Raw genomic sequence first — 22,070 nt, 5'->3', positions numbered from 1 at the left:
TGAGGGTGGCCTACACGCAGAGATGGGGACAAAACAAAAGCTGAACCCCAGGAGCTGTGCAAACAAAGAAGAGAAATGGAAATGTCTCTCAGCAGCCTCAGGAGCAGCAGATTAAATCCCCACAATCAACTTGATAAACCCTGCATCTGTGGAATACCTGAATAGACAATGAATGTTCCCAAAATTGAGGCGGTAGACTTTGGGAGCAACTGTAGACTTGGGATTTGCTTTCTGTGCCTGATTTGTTTCTGGTTTTATGTTTATCTTAGTTTACTTTTTAGTGTTTGTTATCATTGGTGGATTTGTTTATTGGTTTAGTTGCTCACTTCCTTTTTTTTTAATTTTTATTATTTATTTTATTTTATTATTATTTTTATTATTTTTTTCTCTTTTCGTGAGTGTGTATGTGTATGTTTCTTTGTGTGATTTTGTCTGTTTAGGTTTGCTTTTTCCATTTGTCCTAGGGTTCTCTCTGTTCGTTTTTTTTTTTTTTTTAGTTGTTTGTTTTCTTTTTATGAGTGTGTGTGTGTATGTTTCTTTGTCTATTAAATTTTGCTTTTACCATTTGGTTTGGGGTTCTATCTGTTCTTTTTTTTTTCTTCCTTTTCTTCCGAGCCATGTGGCTGGCAGGGTCTTGGTGCTCCGGCCAGGTGTCAGGCCTGAGCCTCCGAGGTGGGAGAGCCAAGTCCAGGACATTGGACCACCAGAGACCTCCCAGCCCCACATAATATCAATCAGTGAGAGCTCCCCAAAGATCTCCATCTCAACACTAAGACCCAGCTCCACCCAATGGCCAGCAAGCTCCAGTGTTGGACACCCCATGCCAAACAACTAGCAAGACAGGAACACAACCCCACCCATTAGTAGAGAGGCTGCCTAAAGTCATACTAAGTTCACAGACACCCCAAAACACACCACCGGATGCGGCCCTGCCCACCAGAAGGACAAGAGTCAGCCCCACCCACCAGGACACAGGCACCAATTCTCTCCACCAGAGAGCCTACACAAGCCACTGAACCAACCTCATCCACTGGGGGCAGACACCAAAAATAATGGAAACTATGAGCCTGCAGCCTGTGAAAAGGAGACTCCAAACACAGTAAGTTAAACAAAATGAGACACAGAGAAATATGCAGCAGATGAAGGAGCAAGGTAAAAACCCCCCAGACCAAACAAATGAAGAGGAAATAGGCAGTGTACCAGAAAAAGAATTCAGAGTGATGATAGTAAAGATGATCCAAAATCTCAGAAATAGAATGGAGAAAATACATGAAACATTTAACAAGGACCTAGAAGAAATAAAGAGCAAACAAACAATGATGAACAACACAATAAGTGAAATTAAAAATATTCTAGAAGGATTCAATAGCAGAATAACTGAGGCGGAAGAATGGATAAGTGACCTGGAAGATAAAATAGTGGAAATAACTGCCGCAGAACAGAATAAAGAAAAAAGAATGTAAAGACTTGAGAACAGTCTTAGAGACCTCCGGGACAACACTAAACACAGCAACATTTGAATTATAGGGGTTCCAGAAGAAGAAGAGAAAAAGAAAGAGTCTGAGAAAATATTTGAAGAGATTATTGTTGAAAACTTCCCTAACATGGGAAAGGAAATAGTCAATCAAGTCCAGGAAGTGCAGAGAGTCCCATACAGGATAAATCCAAGGAGGAACATGCCAAGACACATTAATCAAACTATCAAAAATTAAAAGCAAAGAAAAAATAATAAAGTAGCAAGGGAAAAGAAACAAATAACATACAAGGGAATCCCAATAAGGTTAACAGCTGATCTTTCAGCAGAAACTCTGCAAGCCAGAAGAGAGTGGCAGGACATATTTAAAGTGATGAAAGGGAAAAACCTACAACCAAGATTACTCTACCCAGCAAGGATGTCATTCAGATTTGACGGAGAAATTAAAACCTTTACAGACCAGCAAAAGTTAAGAGAATTCAGCACCACAAAACCAGCTTCACAACAAATGCTAAAGGAACTTCTTTAGGAAGGAACACAAGAGAAGGAAAAGACCTACAAAAACAAACCCCAAACAATTAAGAAAATGGTAATAGGAACATACATATCGATAATTACCTTAAATGTAAATGGATTAAATGCTCCAACCAAAAAACACAGACTGGCTGAACAAATACAAAACAAAACAAGCGCCATATATATACTTGTGTATGTGTGTGTACATATATATATGTATATATCTGTATATATATGTGTATATATATGTGTATATTTATGTATATATGTGTGTGTGTGTGTATATATACATATACACACACACACGAGACCCACTTCAGACCTAGGGACACATACAGATTGAAAGTGAGGGGATGGAAAAAGATATTCCATGCAAATGGAAATCAAAAGAAAGCTGGAGTAGCAATACTCATATCAGACAAAATAGACTTTAAAATAAATACTATTACAAGAGACAAAGAAGGACACTACATAATGATCAAGGGATTGATCCAAGAAGATAACAATTGTAAAAATTTATGCACCAAACTTAGGGACACCTTAATACATAAGGCAAATGCTAACAGTCATAAAAGGGGAAATCGGCAGTAACACAATCATATTAAGGGACTTTAACACCCCACTTTTACCAATGGACAGATCATCCAAAATGAAAATAAATAAGGAAGCACAAGCTTTAAATGACTCATTAGACCAGATGGACTTAATTGATATTTATAGGACATTCCATCCAAAAACAACAGAATACACTTTCTTCTCAAGTGCTCATGGAACATTCTTCAGGATAGATCACATCTTGGGTCAAAAATCAAGCCTTGGTAAATTTAAGAAAATTGAAATCCTATCAAGCATCTTTTCCAACCACAACACTATGAGACTACATATCAATTACAGGAAAAAAACTGTAAAACATACAAACACATGGAGGCTAAACAATACACTACGAAATCACCAAGAGATCACTGAAGAAATCAAAGAGGAGATCAAAAAATACTGAGAAACAAAAGACAATGAAAACACAACAACGCAAAATCTATGGGATGCAGCAAAAGCAGTTCTAGGAGGGAAGTTTATAGCAATACAATTCTACCTCAAGAAACAAGAAACATCTCAAATAAACAACCAAACGTACACATAAAGCAATTAGAGAAAGAACAAAAAACCCCCAAAGTTAGCAGAAGGAAAGAATTCATAAAGATCTGATCAGAAATAAATGAAAAAGAAATGAAGGAAACAATAGCAAAGATCAATAAAACTAAAAGCTGGTTCTTTGAGAAGATAAACAAAATTGATAAACCATTAGCCAGACTCATCAGGAAAAAAAAGAAGAAGACTCAAATCAACAGAATTAGAAATGAAAAAGGAGAAGTAACAACTGACACTGCAGAAATACAAAGCATCATGAGAGACTACCACAAGCAATTATATGCCACTAAAATGGACAACCTGGAAGAAATGGACAAATCCTTAGAAAAGTACAACCTTCCAAGACTGAACCAGGAAGAAATAGAAAACATGAACAGACCAATCACAAGCAATGAAATTGAAGCTGTGATTAAAAATCATCCAACAAACAAAAGCCCAGGGCCAGATGGCTTCACAGGCAAATTCTCTCAAACATTTAGATAAGAGCTAACACCTATCTTCTCAAACTCTTCCAAAATATAGCAGAGGGAGGTACACTCCCAAACTCAATCTACTAGGCCACCATCACCCTGATACTAAAACCAGACAAAGATGTCACAAAAAAAGAAACTTACAGGCCAATATCACTGATGAACATAGATTCAAAAATCTTCAACAAAATACTAGCAAACAGAATCTAGCAGCACGTTAAAAGGCTGACACACCATGGTCAAGTGGGGTTTATCCCAGGAATGCAAGCATTCTTCAGTATACACAAATCAATCAATGTGATACACCATATTAACAAATTGAAGGATAAAAACCATACGATAATCTCAATAGATGCAGAAAAAGCTTTTGACAAAATTCAACACCCATTTATGATAAAAATTCTCCAGAAAGTGGGCATAGAGGGAACCTACCTCAATATAATAAAAGCCATATATGACAAACCCACAGCCAACATCATTCTCAATGGTGAAAAACTGAAACCATTTCCTCTAAGATCAGGAACAAGCCAAGGGTGCCCACTGTCACCACTATCATTCAACATAGTTTTGGAAGTTTTAGCCACAGCAATTAGAGAAGAAAAAGAAATAAAAGAATCCAAATTGGAAAAGAAGAAGTAAAGCTGTCACTGTTTGCAGATGACATGATACTATACATAGAGAATCCTAAAGATGCTACCAGAAAATGACTAGGGCTAATCAATGAATTTGGTAAATTAGCAGGATGCATAATTAATGCACAGAAATCTCTTGCATTCCTATACACTAGCAATGAAAAATCAGAAGGAGAAATTAAGGAAACACTCCCATTTACCATTGCAACAAAAAGAATAAAATAACTAGGAATAAGCCTACCTTAGGTGGCAAAAGACCTGTATGTAGAAAACTATAAGACACTGATGAAAGAAATCCAAGACGATACAAACAGATGGAGAGATATACCATGTTCTTGGATTGGAAGAATCAACATTGTGAAAATGATTATACTACCCAAAGTAATCCCTAATTCAATGAAATCCCTATCAAACTACCAATGGTATTTTTCACAGAACTAGAACAAAAAATTTCACAATTTGCATGGAAACACAAAAGACCCCAAATAGCCAAAGCAATCTTGAGAAAGAAAAACGGAGCTGGAGAAATCAGGCTCCAGGACTTCAGACTACACTACAAGGCTACAGTAATCAAGACAGTATGGTACTGGCACAGAAACAGAAATATAGATCAATGGAACAGGATAGAAAGCCCAGAGATAAACCCATGCATATATGGTGACCTTATCTTTGACAAAGGAGGCAAGAATATACAATGGAGAAAAGACAGCCTCTTCAATAAGTGGTGCTGGGAAAACTGGACAGCTACATGTAAAAGAATGAGATTAGAACACTCCCTAACACCATACGCAAAAATAAACTCAAATGCATTAAAGACGTAAGACGTAAGGACAGATACTGTAAAACTCTTAGAGGAAAACATAGGCAGAACACTCTGACATAAATCACAACAAGATCCTTTTTGACCCACCTCCTAGAGAAATGGAAATAAAATAAATAATAAACAAATGGGACCTAATGGAACTTAAAAGCTTCAGCGAAGGAAACCATAAACAGACGAAAAGACAACGCTCAGAATGGGAGAAATATTTGCTAATGAAGCAACTGACAAAGGATTAATCTTCAAAATATACAAGCAGTTCATGCAGCTCAATATCAGAAAAACAAACAACCCAATCCAAAAATGAGCAGAAGACCTAAATAGACATTTCTCCAAAGAAGATATACAGATTGCCAACAAACACGTGAAAGGATGCTCATCATCTCTAATCATTAGAGAAATGCAAATCAAAACCACAATGAGGTATCACCTCACACTGGTCAGAATGGCCATCATCAAAGAATCCACAAACCATAAATGCTGGAGAGGGTGTGGAGAAAAGGGAACCCTCTTGCACTGTTGGTGGGAATGTAAATTGATACAGCCACTATGGAGAACAGTATGGAGGTTCCTTAAAAAACTAAAAATAGAATTACCATCTGACCCAGCAATCCCACTACTGGGCATATTCCCAGAGAAAACCATAATCCAAAAGAGACATGTACCACAATGTTCATTGCAGCTCTATTTACAATAGCCAGGACATGGAAGCAACCTAAGTGTCCATTGACAGATGAATGGATAAAGAAGATGTGGCACATATATACAATGGAATATTACTCAACCATAAAAAGAAAGGAAACTGAGTTATTTGTAGTGAGGTGGATGGACCTAGAGTCTGTCATACAGAGTGAAGTAAGTCAGAAAGAGGAAAACAAATACCATATGCTAACATATATATGGGATCTAAAACAAATGGTTCTGATGAACTTAGGGGCAGGACAGGAATAAAGACGCAGATGTAGAGAATGGACTTGAGGACATGGGGAGGGAGAAGGTTAAGCTGGGGTGAAGTGAGAGAGTAGCATTGACATATATACACTACCAACTGTAAAACAGATAGTGGGAAGCAGCTGCATAGCACAGGGAGATCAGCTCAGTGCTTTGTGACCACCTAGAGGGTTGGGATAGGGAGGGTGGGAGGGAGACGCAAGAGGGATGGGATATGGGGATATATGTATGTATGTGGCTGATTCACTTTGTTATACAGCAGAAACTAACACACCATTGTAAAGCAATTATACTCCAATAAAGATGTAAACAAACAAACAAACAAATAAATAAATAAAACTTGTTGTTACCAGTGGGGAGAGGGAAGGAGGGAGGGGCATGTTATGGGTATGGGATTAAGAGGTACAAACTACTATGTATAAGATTGATAAGCAACAAGGATATATTGTACAGCACAGGGAATTATAACTATTATCTTTTTTAAGTTGAACTATAGTTGATTTACAATATTGTGTTAGTTTCAGGTGTACAGCAAAGTGATTCAACTTGCCTCCATAGGTACTGCAAGCTACTGAAAATGGCATAAAACATTGGCATAATTCATTTGGTGCAAAAGTAATATAATATGTATGAGTTAAATCAAGAAGCCAAATGCTCAAGGAAAGGTAACATACAAAGAAGCAGTGGCAGATATATATGCGGTATTCTACTGCACCTATTTTCTTGAGCTGTTAGAGCATTTGAAATTATGGTGTTCATACCAAATATTTCTAAAATTTTGTAAACTCTGGTAGTGTGCAATTTGTCTAAAATATTTTTTCCCCATTAAACAGTTTATTACAACACGACATCTATTGTAATCAAAGTGGTGCTGTTTACAGTCATTATCATATGTACATTTTTAACAAGAACAAACTACCATAAAACAAGCATTTACTTGAGGGTTTTTTTCAATTGCGTGCCCATTATAATGGCTAAATGTATATAACCAGTGATAAAGTTGCAAAAGCTATAACTTTTTAAATCACACAGGTTTCCTTCATATAAAACAGGTAAGCAACATAAAAAATAAGAGTAGAGCTACTGGTTACCATTTATGCAGATTTGCTTTATTCAGATCTATTCCTGTTCATTTTATCCATGAATCCTTACAGGTTCAGTTCAATCACAAGAAGCGAGCTGCTGGACAAGCATCATTTTTCCCCCATGAAGACTGTTTTGTCTTGGAAGTTGCTCTTCTTCCTTCAGCTTCTAACGATGAAGATACTCGTGCTCTCGGTCACGCTCTCGGTCCCGGTCCCGGTCCCGGTCCCGGTGTCTCTCTCGTTCTCTGCTTCTCTCTCTGTAATAATCATCATGATGATCTCCACTGTGGAATTTACGACGCCGACTCTTTTCTCGTGATCTACTATGATCCCTTTCTCTTGATCGTTCACGTCTTGATCCAGAACCATAAGACTGGGATTCAGTTCCATGAAGGCAATCTTGCAAAGAGCTAATAAGAACTTTGCAATGATCATCAGCAGATACTTTGGATTGTTTAATTAAAGAAATTGCAGTTACCAATGTCTCAATAGCACTCCCATAATCACCAGCACTGGCATCAGACACAGGTCTTGAAATAGCACTGCTTGAGATTGCCCTATTTCTATTCATGATTTCTTCAAACTCAGCTTCACTCAATGGTGTTCTTGCAGTATCCATTTTCCTTCCAGGAAGCCCACAGTCACCCCTATCATATGGTGGAGGCTGGCCACATGGATCTGTTGGTGGTGGCCCCCAGCTATGTAGTGTAGGCATGCCGCTGTTTGTTGGTAGAGGAAAGAAAGCCGGGTTCACATGTGGAGCTGGTGGTGGGGCACCTGGAGGAGGTCCAGGAAGATACGGAGGAGGAGCGAGCATAAGGGGTGGCCCAAGAGGGCCAGGTAGGTGAGGCGGAAAGGGGCCTGGAAGTGGAGGTGGTCCCTGTTGTGGAGGTGGTGGACCAGGAGGGGGGCCGTAGCCTGGAACTGGAGGTGGAGGAGCAGGAGTAAGCCGACCCAATAGAGGCTGCCCAAAAGGTTGTCCAGGAAAAAGAACTGGTGGTGGAGGGCAATCTCCTCGATTAGGAGGCCCAGCTAAAGGAGGAGGCAGAACCTGACCAGGAGGTGGAGGACCTGGTGGACCGGGTGGGCCTGGAGGACCCAAGGTTGGACGCGGTGGAGTCTGTCCAGCTGGAAAAGGTGGAGGTGACCCTCTTGGTCCTGCTGGTCCAAGAAATCTGTCCCCACTAGGAACAGCCCCTGTAAAACAGGCCTGTCCTCTGCCACCTTGTGGAAATGCTGCACGTGAACTGCCTCCCAGAGGACCAGCTTTACCTTCCCTAGACATTTGTCCTGATTGTGTAGTTTTCCTGGACTGCATTTCAGATTGACTCAGGAACTGTTTATTGCATGGAGTTACAACAGGATTCTGACCATGAAGTTCTCCTTTAGGCAACAGATCCATTAACTTTTTTGAGGATGCTTCAGATCCAACACCAAGAAGGGCAAACCCCTCTGACTGGCCATTTGCCTGATTTTCAAAAAATTTTATCTCCAAAATATCAGTTACTCCCAAAGAATGAACTGCTTCAGTTAAGTCTTCATCTGTTGTCCACCATGTTAGATTTCCAATATACAATGCAATTCTCTTTCCAGTATATGTATAGACAACATTTGGTGCTGCTCCTTTACCCACATCATCACCAACAGTTGGTGGGAGAGTATCCATATAATCCTGATCTTCTGGGGCATCTCCATTATTTGCAGATGGAGAGATGACATCATCATACAAATCTATCTGATCATGCCCACCACATTCATCTTCCTAGTTGAACTCTTCGCCCACATCCACGTAAATGTCTGTGTGGTCCACACCATCCGCTATCTTCTCTCGGCCTAGGCTGCCTCCACCCGCTGCCTCCTGCAGGTCTGCCCGCAGCGGTAGCAGCAGATCTCTGTCTAAAATCTTAACATAAAGGATAAAACACAGAAGGCAAGGAAGCATTATGCCTACGTCCACAGTCTGTGGTGATATGGCTTCTTTGTGAATTTGTGCATGTCTTTCTTTTCTCCTATTCCATGAATGCTCCTATTGTTTCCATACTTTCTATCCTTCACTTCTTCTCTTACCTTCATTTATTTATTTTTTACTTTTAACAGCTTTATTGAGGGATAATTTATATACTGTACAATTCACTCATTGTAAATGGATAATTCAGCGATTTTTAGTAAATTTCTGCAATTGTGCAATCATCATCACGATCCAAGTTTGAAATACTTCTTTCACTTCAAAAAGTTCCCTGTGTTTGTCTATAGTTGATTCCTGATCCTACTCCCAGCCTCAGGCAACCACTCATCTGCTTTCTGTCTCTACAGTTTTGCCTTTTCTAGAAATTTCATGTGAATGCAATTAAACTATATGTTGTCTTTTGAGTCTGGCTTCTTCCACTTGACATAATGCTTCTGAGATCCATCCACGCATGTGTATCAATTGTTCATTCCTTTATGTTGCCTAATAGTACTCCATTATATGAATATAGCATATTGTCTTTGTCTGTTAGGGCTGCTATAAAAAAATACCACAGACTGGGTGGCTTATAAACAACATAAATTTATTTCTCACAGTTCTGGAGGCTGGGAAGTCCAAGATCAAGATGCTGGCAGATTTTGTGTCTGGTGAGACCCACTTCCTTGTTCATAGATGGCTGTCTTTTTGCTGCACCCTCACATGTCATGAGGGGTGAGGGATCTCTGTGGGGTCTGTTTTATAAGGGCACTGATCCTATTCATGACAGCTCTACCTTCATGACCTAATCACCTCCCAAAGACCGCACCTCCAAACACCAACACACTGGGGATTTGGTTTCAACACATGAATTCTGGGGGGACATAGACATTCAGTCCAAAGCACACATTTTGTTTATCACTTACCAGGTACTGGGTACTTGGATTGCTTTCACTTTTTGGCTCTTATTAATAGTTTCACTATGAATATTCATTTCTCAGCTTTGTGCTGACAAATGTTTTCATTTCTTTGCATGTATTCCTAGGAGTAGAATTGTGGGGTCATGTAGTTAGTGTATGTTTAACTTTTTAAGAAACCATCAAACTGTTTTCTAAAGCTGCTGTGCCATTTCGCATTCCCACCAGTGATGTATGAGGGTTCCAAATTCTCTGCATCCTCACCAACACTTGGGATGTCCATCTTTTGATTACAGCCTTCCTAATGGGTATACGTCCTCCCTTTTCAATGCCCACTTCCTTCCTTTTTACCCTCTTATTACTTTTCTTCCCAACTTGTTCCTTTAGCTGGTTGGGCTAGTACTGCAGATATTTTCACTTGTATCAAATCTCATTGCTGACCAATTCTTAGTGACAAATAGCCAAGAAATGATGCTGGTGTGGATTCAAAGATTAATCCCCTTTGGCAATCTATTCTTCATAGCTGTTCATGTTTTTATTACAAATGCTCTGGTTTCCCATGTCGCAGAGTAGAACAAGCAGCTTTTAGGACCACAAGGTATATCTGTTCGGAATTAATAAACTCTATAATTAGAGTTTAATGACATTATAGTCACACCTGTAAGCATCTACCTCCAGGCATCTAGAAGTGCTCACCATCTCCTATATACTCTCCATAGTATGGAGGACTTGGAGGAGATCCTGTATTCCCTTAGTTAAGAGAGCAGATTTACTTTTGCTAGTGTTCTGCTCTTTTATTTTTATACCTTGAGTGTTTTGTTCCCTTGGCCTGAAGTGAGTGCCTGTGAGATGAGTTTCTCTGTGTTCTGCATGGTGCCCGGCCCAACGTGACTCAGCTTTGCAGGGTGGGTGTCAGCAGTCCTCTGGGAGCAGGACTTCTGCACCCTGTGCACCCATTAGAATCACTTCCTGAGCTTTAAAGCAATACTCTTGTTCCAGTCCTACCCCAGACCAGAAACTCAAATGACTTTGGAAATGCAAAAATGGCGGAGGGGCTAGTTTCCTGTCCCCAAAATAGATTTTTCAAAATTTAGTACTTAAGGTTATAAAGATATAGGAAGAAACAGGCCAAAATAATTACAACACGAAGTTAAAAAGTACACCCTGAAAGCCATGCTTTAGAGGTAGCTGGGAAGTTGTGGAATTAGATCTGGTTTTGGACTCAGAAGATCAGGGTGAGCATTCAGACTCTGTCCTTGATAAATATTCATAAACCAGTCTGCTCCCAGCTTAGCCCTTCCTGGCTGCAATTTGGGGGCTTGCCCTTGTCTGTGATAGTGTTAGGATCAAAGGGATGATCTACCTAGAAGTACTTTAAAATGATATTTTTTTCAGAGTGTTTCACATCTGCTAATTATTTATTTTCAACGTATTTTATTAAGGTTGTCTGGCCTCACTTTACCACACACAATTTGGGTTTATTTTTATCTTGTTTATCCTCTTTTGATTGGGCTAAGAGCATTGGTTCTGGAGCCAGACTGCCTGTGGGCAATCCCAACCCAGGCACTAATTTGCTGTGGGATCTTCCATTCTTATCCTCCTTTAACCTCAGTTTTCTCCTCTGTAAAATGAGCATAAAAATACCCCATGGTTCTATAAGAATTAAAAGAGGTAATGATTGTGAAGCACTTAGCACACTCCTTACATATTCGGGACTCAAGAAGTGTTAGTTTTTCTTATTAGAAAGAGTGAGTGCTTAAAAAATCCAGCAAGATCAGGCATTTTATGGTAATGGTTGAAAGGGCAGTTGCACCCTAAGTGGTCAATTTTAAGAGATTTTAACGTCTTGGGTGGTAATTCAACCGGCCCCAGGGTACATTTTTTAGACACCTGCTTCAAGTCAATGAAATGTCAATATTTGTAAACAACTTTATTTGGAGTTTATTTTCATTATTGCGTTATTGATTTTTCCTTCCATACAGAGCATGTCAAACGAAGCATTTCATACAAGTTTCAGGTTCTAAAACAAAGTAAGGAATTACGATTAACACCTTGTATACTATCAAATTATAAACTTGTACGGATTGAAGAAAACCTATTTCCCTAGAACTGCATATCTTAAATTACCAAAATGATACATTCTCTAAAAAACTTTTATTATGGATATTGTCAAATAATCCATAATCCATAAGGTCAGAGAGAATAGTATAATGAACCCACATGTGCCCACCACCCACCTTCGACAATTAACAACGCTTAGGCATGACAAACATTTGAAAGTGCCATGTAACTGAGAGGTAAAGGAACTCCTGTTAAACTGAGTTGATATATTCTTGTTAAAAAAAATCCAAATAATATAAAAGTGTGTGAAGTACAGACAGAGTACCCATATTTCCAATCATTTTTAAAATAAACCTTTTAATAATGATGCTGTTTCGGTCAGGGCTTATAACGTCACGCAGTGTCATAATTTAATGAGTGATGGATAAAAATTCTGGTCAGATCCTCACTGGGGATGGTTCTGATATATCAGTTACTTAGAAAATCTGATCTTTTCAGAGTAAAGCCCTTTAGCTGCCTTTCTGTTTTAGATCACCATAATTTACTTCTTTCTTGATAGATACGGACTACAAATTTTACAAGTTTTTGCAATGGCTACAGAAGGAAATAAAGACACGCATACATAGCAAAATAAATGACTACAACTGTATTAAGGGATGGTTGTATTCTAATGATGCTTTGGGTGAGGGATTACAAGTGTGAGAAAAAGAATGCTCGTTATCTCCTGCTTAGGTTCAAGGACACCGTACTGGATGAAAGGTGATTCCAGTATTCACATTTAGTGCAGATTCTGAGCTGTACGTTGAAGGTTATGGCTTGAATTTTTCCCAAATTAGGTACATAGCCATTTCACCGTGCGAGAGAAAATGGAAATTGAGGTCACATTTCAACTTGACATCTACACAACCAAATGGCAGATTTAGCCTTCCAGAAAGCCCTTTCCCATTGTCCCAACGTCCACTGAAGATTTCGTTTGTTTACCTTAGGCCTTGGGTACACCATGATATTTTATTTTAGATTTTGCAGATGTCTTAAGGCCTCTATATCCTTTTTCATTTTTTAAAAGAAGTGGTTGTTTAATGGTTTTTAATCTGATTCCACTAATTAATTTTAATGTTTTCTAATTAGACTCGATTTGCAATTTTCCAGAAATATTTGATGAGTCATCTTTTGCACCATCCATAATATTTTCAGCGAGTTTTAAAGAGATTTCTTAAAGAAGTATTATTAAAAAATATTATACAAATTAAATTTAGATTCTATAGACACAATATGTTCTAAAGTACTACTCACTGGATTAGTTCAACAATTGGGCCACACAGGATGTTTCATAAAATTTAGACACTAGAATAACATCTTAAGGCAATAGTAATTTGATTTTTTTCCTAAATGTGTTGCCATAGATTTTCCTAAATGTTTTACAAACAGTTATTAAAAGCACATTGAGAATCCAAATTCCCTTTGGGCAAAATGTTTTAGTACTTAACTTTCATTTAGTTCAAAATTACTTATGGTTAGAGTTGCAGAAAAACATCAGAAAATCATAACCAGCTATCACAACACTACGTATTTAAATCAATGCAGTGCAATCTCATCAGAGGCACCTCAAGATGCCTAATAATAAAAATAAATAAAAACAATGAGTATTATTCTTCCCTACACTACAAAAAGGGGAACATTTTAATTTTAAGTTTATTCTAAACAATTCAAAGTCTTCTCTGAGATGCTAATGAGAAACTTCCAGTGATTGGTGAATTTTTGCAATGGGCTCACTGCCATAGAGAGAGCAGGAAGGTTTGGCGAAGGAATTCTTAAAGATTGGGGGATGCAAAGATCTATCTGGAGAAAACATTGATTATGAAACTTGTTCTATGAAACTTGTTCTAAGTCCCAGTTCACAATCACAAAAAAAGCTTTGTTTATAAAATGAAAACATTTAGGATTACCTGAATTGGAACTCAGACAATTAAATTTTATATTTTGAAGGATATGCAAATAGGTAATTGACTAACTACTAATGTATTTGGAACTCACTGAAGAGGGAGTGTATGAAATGAGCCAGCTGGTGGATGAAAAGAGCCGAAGAATTATGTTTTATTTCTATTTAATGTTTCATTTTAATTGTGCCTCTAGGTAACAGGCTTATAAATGGAAAGCCTGTCTTTTGTATGGAAGGTAGAATTACTCTTCTAAAAAAAGTTAAATTGTAAGAGTTGAAAAATACCTTCAAGAGAATAAATTATCAAAGAAGAACACAGAGAGAATTTGCCAATGCAAAATTATGCTATTTCTGTACCCAAAACTATTTGTATAAAAATGCAAATTAAAGTTAGCATGTGTTTTAGTTGGCTTAAAGCAAAGGCAAGCTTTAAAATTTTCTTTTAAGCTCAATTTTAATAAAAAGATCTTTGGTCTGGATTATAATTAGGCATCTTTCTCTAAATCCATGCATCTTCCTTGCAACCACCATTTTTCCAGGGATAAAAAATTTCTGATGGGTGCTAGCTGAACTGGTACAAGGCTGTTGAGCTTGGGTTTATATATCTAACTCATAATGTGCTGCCATGATTCTAGACTGAACACATTACTTCCAAGATTTGTACCTTGTTTCTGCTCTCAGTGGGTTTAAACTTAATGTGCCACCTGCTTTATTTGGTGCTTTGTTTACCATTACTTCTGAAAAAAAAATTTTAAACTACACTGAAAAAAGAAAAAAATATATATTTTATGACAATTGTCCTTTTTAGGGAGATCAAGGAGATGGCACAGTTCTGAGATCACACAGTTTTGATTTCTTTATACAAAAGAGTGTAACAAAAGAGTGTAAAGGGCAAGTAACATTCCTACTTCCTAACTGGGTTATCAACATTTGAAAGTCATTGCACTGGAATAAAACAAATTTTCTAAAGTATTTCAAGGATTGAAGAATACGCAAACTTTTAAAAATTTGCCTGTTTATCTGGTATAAAGATGGTATAAAGGAAGCTAACTCATGCAGATGAATGAGGACAAAAAAATGATGTGTATTTTAAAAAACAATGACAAGATGGCCATCTTTGGACAAATGAACCATTTCAATGGAGACCCATCTCTTAAAGTGTCCTGTGAGAAAGAGGAGAACTGGGAGGTAAAAGAACTCCAATCAGACTGAGTTGATTTGCAGAGCATGGAAATACTACCCCCTCCCCCGACTCAAAATCCTGAATTATTTGTTTGCGCAAGTCTCTCTCCTTTCTTGCCTCTCTTCTCCAATTCCACTGCTGCTGCCTTGGTTCCAGCCTTGTCTTCTCTTTCACGGACTAGAGCTCCCTTGACTTTAATCTCACTTGCTTTCGAGTCAACCTCCACTCAGCCATCAGAGTGATATTTTTATCACAAAGGTCCCCTTGGGTCATTTTCAAGCTCAAAATTCTCCAGGGGATCCTATCTCTTGCCAGAGGGAATCGAAACCCCTTATATGGCCTATCGAACACTTTCTGACCTGGCCCATGACCACCTGCCCAGCATCATTACTGCCATGCTCCTCATGCAATACAGAACTACTTGGAACCCCTTACCCTTGAGCCTTTGCATGTATTCTTTCTCTTCTCTCTTCTGGTTTGCCCTTTCTACCCTTCTTCTCATGCTTAGTATCTGTTTGTTCTTCAAGCATTTCTTTTTCCTGAAATGCTGAACTGACCCCTTTCTGCTCCCACCATTGCCTCTCCCAAAAGTTCAGGCCTCTGTTTCTGCTCCCATGGTACCCAGTGCCCTCTCTGTAGTTAAGCAGGATGTTATGTTGTAATGTTTTGCATGTCTATTTCTCCAATAAGCCATAAACTGATCAAGGTCAGGGAGGACATCATTCCCTCTGGGGATTTACAACCCACAACGCACAATTCCTTAACACTGCTGCCCAATAAATCTTTGTTGAGTGAATGAATATGTGAATAAATTGTATGAATGGAACCAGATAAAACAGAGAGCCTGAAAATGCCACATATCATTGAGAATTCACTGACCTGGTGATTTTCTGTATTTAGAATTCAGATTTTGACCTTAACTCCCATGAAAGAAAATCTAGCAGGTATTAAGAGCAGTTGATTTCCAAAGGGACTTAATGGCTTAAATTTTGGAGAATCATGAAGGGATAAAACCATGAACACTATTTGCTACTATAGAAAAGACTTCAAATATATTAAAAAACCCCACAAAAACAACATTCACTGTGCTTACCCTTTCCTGTAGACAAAATAAAATAATGACGGAAAGCTCAGAGTACTATTTACAGATGTGTTAAAGATTTAGGGCTGCATATCAAGGCTGATACTGGAAACATCTTGGTTTGGCACATCAGGTGACTTCAGAAGAAGGCCCACTGGGGAGACCTCAGAGTCTCTAGAAGGACTGGAGGCTGGAAATGGGGCAATGCTGGATCCATGAAAGATGGGACAGATACCAGTCCAAAGTGGAATCATATGGCAGCAAAAGCATAACAAGGTTGAAGGAGAATCCAAACAAAGCTCTGCAGTTCTAAAGTTCTTTTCATCCTACGAGCTCAGAGTGCTTTGCTCTAGCTTTCTTTGAGCGAGAAGCCTTGGGTCTAAGGCGAGGAGACTAATCTGTAAGCAGAAATTCTCAAGGGCGGTGAGCTATATTTTATGATCTGGCAGTCGTCCTAATTATGAGCTCCAATAAGTTGCTAAAATGTTTTTTTCTAACCTGTGTGACGTTAACTATCACTTTATTTGTTCAAGTTGAGAAGGGGATCTTTACCCCCTTCCTAAGCATTTTTTGGGCTTCGATTTACAGTAAGACCCCATTGTAGGTAAATTTACAACCAGATTTTTGCCTTTCAATATGGGGTAAATGTTTCACACCCTTTTAGTTAAGAATGACTGATAAAAATGGCATCTTGTGTTGAGGAAGTGGTAGCAAACTCATACAGAATAATTTATTTAAAATCAGATGTCAAGTTCCTTACTCTAGCACTCTGTACAACACTGGTTGAATCAGAGAACCATATCTATTGACTGCCTATGTGTTGGATACTGGGGTAGGCCATGTACTAAATTTCCAAGTCAAATGAAACAAAATCCCCATTTTCAAAGAGCTTAGTTTAATGAAAGAGAAGCAGAATAGGTCACCATTTATGAGACATTATGGTAGGTACACTGAACAAGCATGTAAGAAGTATTGTGGAGACTCACTAAGAAATGGAGCCCAAACCAGATGTGTGTGTTTGTGTGTGTGACAGTTTCTTGGAATTGAGTTTTGAAAAACAAATAGGAATTACTATTCTTGGTAGAGGGCAGCATGTATGAAGGATATAGGCTTGAAAACACATTGCTTTATACAGCTCATGTGGTGAAAGGGAAGAGTGCATGGGATGGAGGGGGAGCGGTGGGAGACGAGTGATGAACAACAGGTGATATCACAGAGGGCTTGGGTGTTAGGCTAAGGAATTTTAACTTTCTCTGGAAACTCATGGACCCACTTAGGGTTTTAAGCAGGGGAAGGACAGGATCATATTTACATTTTATTAAGGTTCCATTGGAAGAATTAGGGAAGCCAGCTTGTAGTAGAGTGTAATCAGAGGTAGAGAGACAGGGAAGACGCTCTTACAGCCATCCTGGGGAGACATTGGTGAGGCCCAGTCCTGAGGCAGGATATGTGGGGTGGTTATGAGAGAGGACTTGGTGACAGGTGTGCATGTGTGTGTGTGTGTGTAGATGGATGTATTTGCATGCATGTGCACTCACACAACAGGGAAGATGTCAATTTGGCTTAATAAATTATTGCCAACTTTTGAAATGTTTGGTTAAAGGGAAGCATTGTCACACATTTCTTCAAAATCTACTTGTGGTTATAATCTTCAATAATACAATTTACCTGACTCCTTGTATGAGAACTTTCCTCATGATACCTCAGTTCATATCATATTCACTCAGATGATGCCAAATCTTGTTTTACAGACAGAGCCATGAGCCATCAACAGGCAAGATGATATACCAATGGCACTTAAGTGGCAGAGCCAGAATAGTATTCCTTGATTCTGAGCCTAGAGTTTGGTTCACCAAACACACGTCCTCTAGGGTAAAGCTGATATATCTGCTCTTTCCTGGGGTGTGAAGGTTGTGTTTGGCTCTCTTATCCCTTTGACGGAGATTTTACAACTGGTATCCCTAGAAAGATTTCCTTAGTAGTCCAAAGAAAGTACTCTGTGGGTAGAGCCGAGGCTGCTTGCTTTGGCCTGGGAAATCCTATCTGGTCCTGACTGATAGCTGCAAAGAGAAAGAAGAGGTTTGCTAGTGATTCTGTGACCTGGCTGAATGGTGTAAGTTTAATTCCTGGGTTCCTTGTCCTTATCCTGGGCCCCTGTCTGTTTATAAAGTTATACCTTATTGTTAGGAGAGGTTTTTAATGTTTTTTTGGTTTACTTTTGAGTTTCAACTGGGTGAAATCCTTACACAAACCTCTGAGATTCAGAGAGATTCTGGTTCTTGCCATAGTAGGTAGTGGAGGGATGCAGGACTTTCCCACAACACCTCCCAACATGTGTCCAGAGACTGGGTGGCCATTAGCTGGTGCCTGGATGGGGGCTGGGCCAGAAAATCTTCCAGCCCTAGGACAGTGATTGGTGTGTGTGTGTGTGTGTGTGTGTGTGTGTGTGTGTGTGTGTGTGAAGATCCTTAACTCCCGGGACTGTATAGAAATCTGGGATGTACGTGCAGTTTGAAAAACAAATTTGTAAAAAATATTTTTGTAAAAACAATGGAAAATAAATCAGAAGTTTTTTTTTTTAATGAATTTACTTATTTATTTATTTTTGGCTGCATTGTGTCTTCGTTGCTGCGCACGGGCTTTCTCTAGTTGTGGCGAGCGGGGGCTACTCTTCATTGGAGTGCATGGGGTTCTCATCGCTGTGGCTTCTCTTGTTGCAGAGCACGGGCTCTAGGTGTGCAGGCTCAGTACTTGTGGCACGTGGGCTCAGTAGTTGTGGTGCACGGGCTTAGTTGCTCCACGGCATGTGGGATCTTCCCGGACCAGGGCTCAAACCCGTGTCCCCTGCATTGGCAGGCGGATTCTTAATCACTGAGTCACCAAGGAAGCCTTAAATCTGAAGATTTTTGATTAGGAGGGTTTGAGGTGCTCACGCCCTTCCCCAGGAGGAGGGGCAACACATTTTTTTTTTTTAAGTGGAAAGTTTAAAGCATAATGGCTTTAGAATTTCCTCCAGGCCCAGCTCTTCCAATTTTTCTCACTGTCTTTCCTGCTGTCGTCTTCACCAGCAGCCCTTCCCAATGGAATGCTTTTACTAGAAGACTGGAACCATAAAGCCAACGCTGGCCAAGCCTGTCTTTCCGTAGGCCAGGGAGTCTGCAGCCTGTTGCTTGAGGTTCTGCCAGTGACTCCAGCTCTTTAAACCGTGGGCCTCTGGATGCAAAGTCGACCAGGCAACAGTGATGCTGGCTTCACAATGTAATGGGTGTTCTGTTTTTTTTTTTTCTCTCCTTTGTTTGCAAAGTCAACTAGGCAACAGTTATGTTGGCTCTCCAGTGTGATCAGTGTTTTGTTTTTTCCATCTCAAACAGACAGAACATAGAAAATGCCACTTGAAAAGAATGGAAAAAAACTGGCTGTGGATTTTAGTATGGTCTTCAGATTAGAGAGTTCTGGAATGGAAATCTGAAGACTGAACTCAGAACATAAGCCTTCAACAGTGATATAAGTGGGATGATATATATAGTTGGATCAACAATTTAAAAATTTTTTATAGTTATGTATTTATTTTAATAAAAGACAGCTGTTATATACACACCTGTGAACAGCTATTAAGGCTTAGAATGAGACAATGATGTTTTAAAAAGGAGTTCTTTTAAAGAAAAATGGTCTTTAAAATAAAAATGATATTCTAGGTGGTGCCCAGTTGTAGAGGACTTTGTGATGTGTCCTTGGCACACTTCTTCTCCCATCCTGGCACAGCCATACTGACTGGGTGGGCTAGGAAATGATCCTGAATGGCTTAAACCATAAGTGGAGTTCTAACCCCTTGCCACAGTGATTGGTTTAGGCATGGGCACATGACCTAAGATGGTCCAATCAGAGTGAAGCTCAGGAATTTTCCTCAGCGGTTGAAGGAAACAACCCTCTCATTCCTTCCAGACAGTCTTGTGTGTGGAAGGGAGGGCTTTGCAGGGAGGCAGGCAGCCATTTTTCTCCCTCCACAGGAAAGCCGTCCTCAGGATGAAGTAGACGCATCAAGGAGGGCAGAACCTGGAGAACTGTAGAGAAAGGGAGCCAGAGCCCCACTCAGACTCTAGCCTTGGAATTTTCAGCTACCTGAGTCCACATATTCTCTTTGTTGTGTTGTTTTCTGCTGCTTGCAGCTGAAAGTGTCCTAATAGGGCAGATGTAACAAAGTGAGGAAGGCAGGACACCACTGTCTGAAGTTTAGGAAACTCAGGCTTAGAGAGCAGAGTCCAGACTCCTTGCCTTGCAGTCAGATCTGTATTAATAAAAATGATAAAAATAGTGAGAGTAGCTAGCATTCACTGAGGACTTACCATGTGCCAGGCACTGTTCTTAGCACTTTACGTAGGTTCCCTCACTGAAACCTCACAACAACCCTATGACAATGGGAATCAGAACACCTGGATTTTTGTCCCATCTTGCCACTTACTGACTGATGACTTTGCACCCATCATCTAGTTTCTTAGTGTGTTACTTATCTGTCTCAGAGGCATGTGAATGCTGAATGAGATAATGTGATCTAAGCACCTTAGTGTGTTGCCTAAAAAAGTTTACATCTCATAACCCATCACTCTCCTCTGAAAATTCTCTGTTCTAGGGCATCTAACCAAACAGTTATGCAGATATAAACATATGCAGTACTATATCTTACGTGAGAAGCCCTCTTTTCTCCTCTCTGTTCGTCTACTTTCTCCCCTTGTTTCAAAGCTTAGTTCATGACACAGCTTTTCTGGAAGCTCTCCCACCACTCTCTAGCTAATACTGCCTTCCTTGCATGGATTGATTGCCTGGAGCCTTTGCTGTCTGTCCCATCCTTTGGCCCACATCACATGCCATCTTAGTTGCTATTTAATTCTTGATGTCCTGTTTTCTCACAAGATTGTAAATTAATAAAGGACAGTGACCTTGTACTCTAGCTTGTAACTTATCACTCACTGGGTGCCATGATAACTCAATGACTTAGAGAAAATCCTTTTTGTCTTGAGTTAACCAAGTGCACACCTGCTTAGAAGAGATGTAGAGAAGAAAAGTCATTTTTTGTCAAAGGCATGAAAACTAGTTGTTTTTTGTTTTTGTTGAATTTAGTTACCTGTGTACTTGGCTCTTACCCATTTAACCTTTGGCTTACATTCCCCCCCTTCATCATTCCCCAGATAATACAAATAAACAAATAAAAATCAAACAATAATGACAACAGCCAGAAAAAAGAAAAGAAACCTCCCCACACAAGCTAGAAGTAGCTAGGGATTCATGATGACAGGAAGGATACTAGTGAGTGGGTATAGTGGGAACTGCCCAGAGCTGACTTTTCTTCAGGTATCAAGGTTTGGGGTGAGAGTGAAGATGTGGGTAGCCTGTGGGAGAAAAAGAGAGGAAATCTTTGGAGTGTCTGTGGACATAACCATCTTCTTCTTCCTCAGTGCATTCCAGGCTAGTGGTTAAGGGCTACTGGTAGAGAGAGGCTCAGGTCCTGAACACACATTTTATAAGGTTCTCTGAGTCTCTTTGAGTTCAGAGTATGTGCTGGATAAACCCAGGATGGTGTTATTTAATCCAGATGGGCACCAGACCTTCTTGTTTTACTGTCTTAAATGCCATTAACATTTATTGAAGCTCAGTAGTTTTTCCATGCCTGTTAAGGGAATCGTAATACATGATGCCTATGTTGTCATTTCAATTAACTTTAAAACTTGAAAACCCCAAACCATTGCTTTTCATAAGTATTTTGCTGGTTTCTTTGCTTTCATGAGACTTGTTGACATTGTACTCAGGATGACTCATTTTCAAAACACAGAGTGCTGGAGACTATGGACGTGCCAATAA

General features: G+C 39.4%; 1 long non-coding RNA gene and 1 pseudogene across 2 annotated transcripts in view; one reads left to right on the top strand and one right to left on the bottom strand.

Moving 5' to 3' along the window:
• LOC309659755 overlaps positions 1-22,070 on the top strand; it is a 353,034-nt gene that overhangs the window by 66,932 nt on the left and 264,032 nt on the right. The gene's annotated exons all lie outside the window — the stretch shown is intronic.
• Positions 586-14,990, bottom strand: LOC309659673 (cleavage and polyadenylation specificity factor subunit 6 pseudogene; annotated as a pseudogene). Its single transcript has one exon. The product of its transcript is annotated as a cleavage and polyadenylation specificity factor subunit 6 pseudogene (transcript).

This window comes from Balaenoptera physalus (genome assembly GCF_965194825.1).
Source record: "Balaenoptera physalus genome assembly, chromosome: 4".
NCBI classification, from domain to species: Eukaryota; Metazoa; Chordata; class Mammalia; order Artiodactyla; family Balaenopteridae; genus Balaenoptera; species Balaenoptera physalus.
Note: the sequence above shows the minus strand (reverse complement) of the source record. Positions and strands in the feature narration are given on the sequence as shown.